The following is a 6,789-nucleotide window of genomic DNA, read 5'->3' as shown; positions in this document are numbered from 1 at the left end:
AAGTTGACATTTCAATACCAAACATGACAAAGTGAGGACTGTAGATGCTGGCTTCCAGAGTCGAGATTGTGGTGCTGAACATTTCCTGATTGGGGATTTGTGTCCGACACGACGATTCTCCTGCTCCTCGACAGCAGTCTGCGCGGCTGTACTTTTTCAGCAGTACACTCTCGTTGTACGTACCAATGACTCATTCAGAACGAGGAATTGGTCCTGTACAATTATTGTGAGGAACGTCTACAAAATTAAGAAGCCAAATTTCAAATGTAACAGTTGTCCACGAAAGTGGAAAACTGAAAATGCATGGGGTACCAAAAGCAGCCAACGTAAAGCTAAGCAGATGAAAAACATTGAAAAGACAAGTGTGAAGACTTTGTGTTTATTGTGATGAGCATTTGTAGTAAAGTAAATTAAGCAGTTGTGTAAATACATATACACGGTTATGGTGTAGTTATGCTTACATAGATATGACTGCAGAGTGACCAAATATAGGAGCTGACTATCTCATGAGTCATCAAACAAAAGTGGAAAGGAGGTAGGGTGGCACAGTTTGGAAAGGATTCATATAAATCCAACACTGAAAGAGGATATTGGTCAGGGAAATCATGATACTGAGTTGACATAGATGAAGATAACAAAGATTTGAAATTTTAATGGACAGAAATTATTTGGTGGGAGGTTTGTTTAACGACTGTAATAGAGTATTGCATATGTTAGAGAAGGCATGAACACAAATACCAGTGGTGGAGTTTGGTGCAATGAGAATATTTAGAAGATATCTGGATGGGTGTGTGAATAGGAAGGGTTTAGAAGGATATGCATCAGTGCTGGCAAATGGAACTCGATTAATTGAGGCTACCTGCTCAGCATGGAAATGTTGACCGACGGACCAGTTTCCATGCTGTACATGTTGGTGATTCATTGACCATGCTGTCTGCTGGTGACTCCACTTTCAAGGAACTCTACATCTGCACCCATAGGTGTCTTGGTTCAACAACGCTCCCCAGGGTATATTATTTAGTGTATAAGCCCTGCCCTCAATTGCCTTAATAAAATACAACACTTCACATTTACCGAAATTAAAATCCATCTGTTATTTTCGGCTCATTGATTCATCTGATCAACGTCCCATTTACTGTGGGATAGTCTTCACTCTCCACTGCACTCCTAAATTTGTGTCATCTACCAAATTGGAAAACCACCCATCCAAAAGAACTATCCTTCCCGCAGCTAATCGCAGCACCACCCGCCCCATCTCTCACACTGACACAACGCTCTGACTCGCTGTGAAAGAAATGACCCCCTGAAGTCACAATCCTAAACACTCAATAACCATCAAATGTTGCAGTTCGCAGCATTCCTCGTCATTTTCAGCCTGACTTACGGACCCATAACACTGTATACTCTTCGCCATCACCCACCAATCTTTAACCCATCAGCGAGCCAATTCCTCAAACCCAGCTTCCAACTGACGTGCCTCTCTCGCCCCGCATCATATGTGAACTGAAGACTTCACGCACACATTGTATATACCCCTGTTGTCTATATCTCTGACAATACGAGAAATCAGAAACAGTGAGGCAGTATTGGGCATGAATAAGAATTACATCACAGTCTTGTACTCTGATTGAAAATATAATCTACAGAATGATTGATTCAGAGATCTCTGCGTGAAATGAAGATCTCATAGAACATAGAACAGAGAACAATACACCGCAGTACAGGAATTTTGGCCCTCGATGTTGCGCCGATCCAAGCCCACCTAACCAACACTGGTCTTCAGGTCATGTGAATTAAAGAATAGGATGATGGCCATTTTACTCAAGTTTTGGTTTAACAGATTGTTGCTCAAAAATGTATTGCTGGAAAAGCGCAGCAGGTCAGTCAGCATCCAAGGAGAATCACCTGCTCCTTGACTGCTGCCTTGACCTGCATCGCTTTTCCAGCAACACATTTTTCAGCTGTGAACTCCAGCATCTACAGTCCTCACTTAATCCTCGTTGATTTTAATAGATTGTTCTTTGTAATTAAAAGCACAATTTCTAAATTTGAGGAAGGTTTCGAAGTAGGCAACAGTAAATTATGGGAACTGTTCAAATTAAATGGGCAAAATGGACTAACAATTGTCAAATTAATTTCGATACACATAATTTTGTGACTGCATGTTTTGTTGCACGGCATGGAGATCCAGCCCTTTTCAATTCTGAAAATGTCAAACCAGACTCAAAACATTCACTCTGTTTCTCACTCCATAGATTCTGCAGACTTTCTGAGTTTCCTCAGAATTTATTTGGGGCTGTCCTGCATCCCTGAGTCCAACTACATTCTACTCTCAATTTAATAACGTTCTGCTTTCCTGCTGACTCAACGAAATGGAGAATCGACCACTTTGCCATATTTTATTCCACCTCCCAAATATCTGTCTCCCGAGAAATTCTCTCCGTGACTTTGCACGCAGTTTGTGTCCTCTTCCCAATTTACATTGCAGATTTCGTAAGATTTGGCTGTTAAAGACTCTGTTCATTCATTATGTTACCGTTATAGCTAATAGACAGATGATGTTCCATATTCAATTGCTGCGGCATTCCACGCATTGCAATTTGCCAACTTAGAAGTTATCTGTTCATCCCAACTCTCTGTCTGCTATTTGTTCGCTAACTCCCTATTTCCGCTGATATACAACTCTGTCAGTGTGAGCTCTTGCATCTTTCATCTCTAACAATTTTGAACATTTTTAGCTACCGAATCACAATACTATCCTGCTTCCTATGATTTCCAACCTGCAGTTATATCCTCAAAATCGTTTGAACAAATGGAATTTCCTTTCAGAAAACGACGTTGATTGACCTTGCTGAAAGTGTGATCTTTCAAGGTGCTGTTATTCTTTACTTTCCATATCGCATACGGTTACCTTGAAAGTCCCACATTCTTGAGCTAAGCCCTTTCCTGAGATATGGTGACCCCTATGTTTATCTATGACATGCCATCTGCGTCCACTGAGAGAGTGGAAACCCATGGTCCTTAGCCATTTTGTGACTTTACTTAATATTTGTGTTGTCATGCATTCCACCAGGGGAAGCAACAGGTGAGGATCCAATGGAGTTGAGAGTAGCCATTGTTATCCCACTGTTTAAGGAAGGTCAGAGTGTTATGTATGGAAATTACAGACCTGTGAGCCTCATATTGTTTGCAGAGAAACGATGGGAAAAGATTCTCAGAGGTAGGATCTGTAGGCATTTAGAAGCAAATGGACTTATGAAGGATAGACTCAATATATTTATGTTGGGAAGGTCACACTTCACGAACGTGGTCGATTTTTTTAGGGTTTGAGAAAGTTAATTGATGAGGGAATAATAGTTGATGCTGTCAACAAAAAACTTTTGTAAAAGTTTTGATAAGGTCCCTCATGGCAGATTGGTATAAAAGGTGAAGTCACATTGTCTCAGGGTTGAGCTGGCAAGATATAAACAGACCTTGCTTACCCGAACAAGGAAGAGTATAGCTGTGGAATTAATCAGAATTCATTTCAAAATTGTGGCTTCTGACAAGTGAAATTCCACAGTATTCAGTGGTTTGACACCTGTCGTTTGTGATCTACATAAATGATTTGGAGGAAAACATAGCTGGCCAAATTAGTTAGTTTATGGACGACAAGGATTGGTGGTTTTGTGGACAGTGAGGATGACCTTCGGAGTAGACAGCAGGATATAAATCAGTCACTGCATGGGCAGAAAAATGGCAGGTGGAGTTGAGTTCGAAAAAGGTCAGTTGATGCATTAGGGAAGGTCAAGTACAGATGAAAAATATATAGTGAATGGAAGAATCGTTAGGAGAGTTAGTATGGAGAGAGATCTGGGTTTCTGGGTCCGCAGATCATGGAAGGCAGCAGCGTATATCGATAGGTATTTAGAGAAATGCATATCGCATGCTTGGCTTCATTGAAAGGGCAGTAAATGTAAGGGTGGAGAGATTATGCTTCAGCTTTACAGAACTTTACTTCAGGCCGCACTCAGCATAATGTTCACACTTCTGTACACCACACTACCAGAAGGATGTCAATGCTATGGAGCGTGTACAGAAAATGTTTACTAACATGTTGCCTGGTATGGGGGACATTTTGGCTATGGCGAAAGGCTGTCGAGAATACGGAAATGCAAGTTAAGAGACTAGATAGGACTGAGGTTCACAAGTAGGTGGTGTCGCAATTCTGGAAGTGTGAAAATAAATACGTCCCCTGGATTGGATAGGATTTATCCTCGGATCCTGGGAAACAAGGAGGAGGTTTCATTGGCGACGGGAATAGTGCCAGAAGACTGGAGGATGGCAAATGTTCTCCCCTTGGTCAAGAAGGCTAGTAGAGACGACTCTTATAATTATAGACGAGTGAGCCTTTCATTTCCTGTGAGTGAAATGTTAGGACAGTTTATAAACGACAGGATTTATAATCATCTGGAGACGAATCCGTTGATTGGGGATAGTCAACATGGTTTTGTGCAGGGGAGATCCATTCCGCACAAAACTTATTGAGTTCTATAAGATGGTGACCAACGAGTTGGATGAGGGTAAAGAGATGATGTGGTGTAAATGGAATTCAGTAAGTCTTTTGATAAGGTTCCCCACGCCTGGCTATTCCAGAAAGTACTGAGGCATGGGATTCAGCGTGATTTCGTGGTTTCGATCAGAGATTGGCTCGTTAAGAGAAGATAGAGGGAGGCGGTTGTTGGGAAATGTGCTTACTGGGATTCCGTTAGTAGTGGTGTAATGCAAGGATCTGTTTTGGGGACACTGCTGTTTGTTATTTTTGGACATAATCTGGATGAGGGCGGACAAGCATATGATAGTAAATTTGCGAGTGACATTAAGGTCGCTGGAGTTGTGGATAGTGCTCATGTATATTACAAGGTACGGAGGGAGAAAGATAATCTGCAGAGATGGGCTGCGGAGCCAAATGTTAGTCAACGCACAAAAGTATGAGGGGTAACAGGAATAAATTTACTCGGCGAATGATAAGATTCCTGCAAGTGTAGATGAGCAGAGAGATCTCGGTGTCCATGTACAGAGATCCGTTAAAATAGCTATGCAGGTTAAGAAATTTGTTGATAAGGCATACGGGCTGTGTTCAAATTTATTGGCAGAGGAATTGAGTTTCGTAGCCACGAGGAAATGTTGCAGCTGTACAAAATTGTGGTGTGTCCTCATTTCGAATATTGCGTACAGTTCTTCTCACTGAATTTTAGGAAAAGTGTTTAAGCTTTGGAGAGGCTTTCGACGAGATTTACGTGAGTGTTGCCTGGTCTGGATGGAAGGTCTTATGATGAAAGGTTGAGGCAACTGAGGCTGTTTTGTCAGAAAAAAGAATGTTGAGAGGTGACTTAATTGAGACATAAGAGATAGTCAGAGAGGTAGGCAGAGTGGAGACTGACAGCCTTTATTCCTCAAATGGCTAGCACGACGGGACATCTTTAAATTGTGGGGCTGTACCTTAGAGAGAGGACGAATGAGAGAGGTAGTTTCTTTTCTGAGACAGTAGGAAAGGTGGGGAATGTACTGCTTGCGACAGCAGCTGACCCGCCAGCGTTAAGGGCATTTGAATGGTCATTTGAAAAACGCACGGATGAATGCATTATTGTGTAGGGTAGATGTGTTTTACTTTTATTCCACAGTTCGCTGCAACGAGGGCCGAAGGGTCCGTGCTGTGCTGTAATTTTCTATGTGTTATGTCCATTATCACGGAGACTGGGTTTGCTTTTTGGGGTGACCTGTCAGATAATAGGACATGGATGGCATGGATCGAATGGTGAGTCGGAGACCTTTTTCCCAGGGGGGAGGGGTCAGTTACTCAGGGAAACATGCGGAGCGGGCGTGCATTTTAAAAGAGGCAAGTATTTCACACAAAGTGATGAGTGCTGAGAGCGCATTCCGAAAGAGTTGCTGGAAGCAGACACAATGGCAGTACCTGGTAGAAAACAAGAATAGGAACGGAGGTTGTCTGTCATGGGTCCTCTAAGTGAAGACAGTTCATTGGTGACGGGCAATATGTGTCAACATAAGCTTGTAGGGCCGATAGGCCTGTTGGTGTGCTGTAACAGTCGTTACTTTTTGTTCGATTTTAGCCTATGACATCATATTTCCTAACTTGCATAAATCTTCCAATTTGCTATTCTCTTCCTTTTTGTGGGTTGCCCTATTTGCAGATTTCCCGTAGCGAAAACAATTCCTGAACCGCAGTAATATTGCCACTATCGTAGCCATTATCACTGCAATAACTATATTTATAACGTTTAGGTCTAAATCATTCAGATCCAAGTGAATGTCAGACTTTAATCTCATTTGCTTTCTGACTAATTGTTCCTTCAGCGATCAAGGTAGTTCCCTCCCTTTACCTCTTGATTCTGAATCTTTTTGTTTCGGTCTTTTTAACATGAAACTGCATATTTGTTCAAACTCTCTTGCAACTTTCTCCTTTCCCGTTATCCATACGCAAATCTCACCATGGAAATAATCAATATTTCAGCTAGCTTCTTCATTTGAATAAGGATAAAAGTCCTTGCTTTCAGTTTCTTTTCTCTATTTGTATTAACATTCATATTCGTGTTCTCTTCATCTCTGTTTGTCATCTGTCAGTTTCTACTTTTTTTAATGTCCTAATCGATGATGATCAATATCTTTAGACTCGCCTTGAACTTGGTAGTTATCCATAAATGGTACATTCTTCTCTTACATTCTGCATTATCGAATAGTTCCTTGATAAGAACACCGAAATATTACCTTAACTGTATCCCGCTGTTA

The sequence above is a fragment of the Chiloscyllium punctatum genome, chromosome 43 (assembly GCF_047496795.1).
Source record: "Chiloscyllium punctatum isolate Juve2018m chromosome 43, sChiPun1.3, whole genome shotgun sequence".
Taxonomy (NCBI): domain Eukaryota; kingdom Metazoa; phylum Chordata; class Chondrichthyes; order Orectolobiformes; family Hemiscylliidae; genus Chiloscyllium; species Chiloscyllium punctatum.
This window is presented reverse-complemented; position numbering follows the sequence as displayed.